The sequence below is a fragment of the Canis lupus genome, chromosome 30 (assembly GCF_048164855.1).
Source record: "Canis lupus baileyi chromosome 30, mCanLup2.hap1, whole genome shotgun sequence".
NCBI classification, from domain to species: Eukaryota; Metazoa; Chordata; class Mammalia; order Carnivora; family Canidae; genus Canis; species Canis lupus.
Genome location: NC_132867.1, coordinates 4,967,218 through 4,969,454, shown reverse-complemented (window position 1 = coordinate 4,969,454; position 2,237 = coordinate 4,967,218). Strand labels below are relative to the sequence as shown.

The following is a 2,237-nucleotide window of genomic DNA, read 5'->3' as shown; positions in this document are numbered from 1 at the left end:
TGCTTAACCAGGCACCCCAAGCCTCTTTTTTTGATGTTTTATGAAATTGACACTTAAGAAAGCAAGCCAGTTAGCTTGTAGATTCGGTATTTCTTAGTTTCTCACAAGTAGGTTCAGGATACTATTTTGGCAGAAGAGTCTATTGATGGTATGTGGTGTATTGCATTCATGATATCACATAATATCAGGAGACACAGTGTTAGCTGTCACATTGCCAATACGAGTTTGGTCACTTGCTTTGCCAGATCTTTCCATTTTAAGACTATTTTTTTCTATTTTTTTCTGGGGCACCTGAGTAGCTTACCACCAGTTGGCTGGGCGTCCACCTTCAGCTCAGGTCATGATCCCTGTGCTCCTTGTGTTTTCTCTCTCTTTCCTGCATGCAACAGGTCAAAGGCTTCATTAATTTGGTCAAAAGACAGACTGTGAGTCACAAATTCATCAACTTTTATCTTTTTGGACATATATTCGGACACCAACTTTGGGACACTTCCCACACTCTTCCATCCTCCAAAGGCAGTGCCTTTCCATACGCGGCCTGTTACCAAGTGAAACAGGCGAGTGGCGATTTCTTCACCTGAAGCAGCTACTCCAACTATGACACTGACACCCCAGCCTTTGTGGCAGGCCTCTAGCACTGCTCTCATGACTTTCACGTTACCAATAAACTCAAAGGAATAGTCCACTCCCCCATCAGTCATTTCAATGAGCACTTCCTGGATGGGTTTACTGAAGTCCTAGGGGTTAATACATTCAGAAGCTCCAAACTCCTTGGCACTTGTGAATTTATCTTTATTGATGTCCACACCAATGATCCAGGATGCACCAGCCACCTTACAGCCTATGATAGTTGCCAATCCAACTCCTCCTAGGCCAAAGACGGCACAAGTAGAGCCAGGTTCTACCTTGGCAGTGTTCAGAGCAGCACCATAACCAGTTGATATGCCACAACCGAGAAGGCAGACTTTATCCAAAGGTGCTAAAAGGATCAATTTTAGCAACAGAGATAGCAGCCACAACTGTATATTCAGAAAATGTGCTGGTTCCCATGTAATGTAAAATTGTCTTTCTTTTGCAAGTAAATCTGCTAGCACCATCTGGCATTAATCCTTTCCCCTGTGTAACTCTTATATTCTGGCAAAGGTCTGTTTTAAGGTTTAGACAAAATTTGCATTCTCCACACTGTGGGATGTAAAGTGGGATGACAGTGTCACCTGCCTTCAGCTTAGTAACTCCTTCGCCAACACTTTCCACAATTCTAGCACCTTCATGTCCCAGGATCATTGGAAAACTCCCTTTGGGATCAGCCCCACTCAGGGTGTAGGCATCAGTGTGGCAAACTGCAGTGGCAATAATCTTAATTCAAACTTCATGAGCCTCTGGGGGTGCCACCTCTACCTCTTTTATAGAGAGAGGCTTTCCTGCCTCCCAGGCAACTGCAGCCTTACACTTGATAACCTGGTTCGCCATGTTCTCTGATTCAGGCCAGTGAGGGCGGACTGAGAAAATGAGATGTTACAAGTCATGCACATCACTTAGACAAAGTGGCCATTAGGGTATACATGATGATTGCAAGTGTTCTGCATGGGCTAGTTACTTCTGGCTACATTGGAAAGATAACATAAAGAAAATGATGAGTTTAGGACTTCACATTTTCTGTTCAAGTTATAAGCAGAGAACTGAAGTGTTCCAATGACTGCCCTAAAATAACCACTTGTCTCTTATCTATAAAAGATAAGGTAAGAGTGGACATCCCTGTCTTGTTCCTGACCATAGAGAAAAAGCTCTCAGTTTTTCCTCATTAAGGATGATATTAGCTGTGGGTTTTTCATATATGGCCTTTATAATGTTAAGGTATGTTCTGCTTAAATCGCCTTTGTTGATGGTTTTTATCATGAATGGATGTACTTTGCAAATGCTTTTTCTGCATCTATTGACATGATCTTATTCTTATGACAGTTTTTATCCTTTCTTTATTAATGTGGTATATCCCATTGATTTCTGAATATTGAACTACTCTTGAAACCTGTAAATAAATCCCACTTGAACATGGTGAATGATTTTTGTTAATGTATTGTTGGATTCAGTTTGTTAGTATTTTATTGAGAAGTTTTGCAACCATGTTCATAAGGGATATTGGCCTATAGTTCTCTTTTTTAATAGAGTTTGTATCTGATATTAGCATCGAGGTAATGGTGGCCTTATAGAATAAATTTGGAAGTTTTCCTTCCTTTTCT

The 2,237-nt window shown here is 41.0% G+C and overlaps 1 pseudogene; it reads right to left on the bottom strand.

Moving 5' to 3' along the window:
• Positions 1 to 338: 338 nt before the first annotated feature.
• Positions 339 to 1,479, bottom strand: LOC140621824 (alcohol dehydrogenase class-3 pseudogene; annotated as a pseudogene).
• Positions 1,480 to 2,237: the final 758 nt, after the last annotated feature.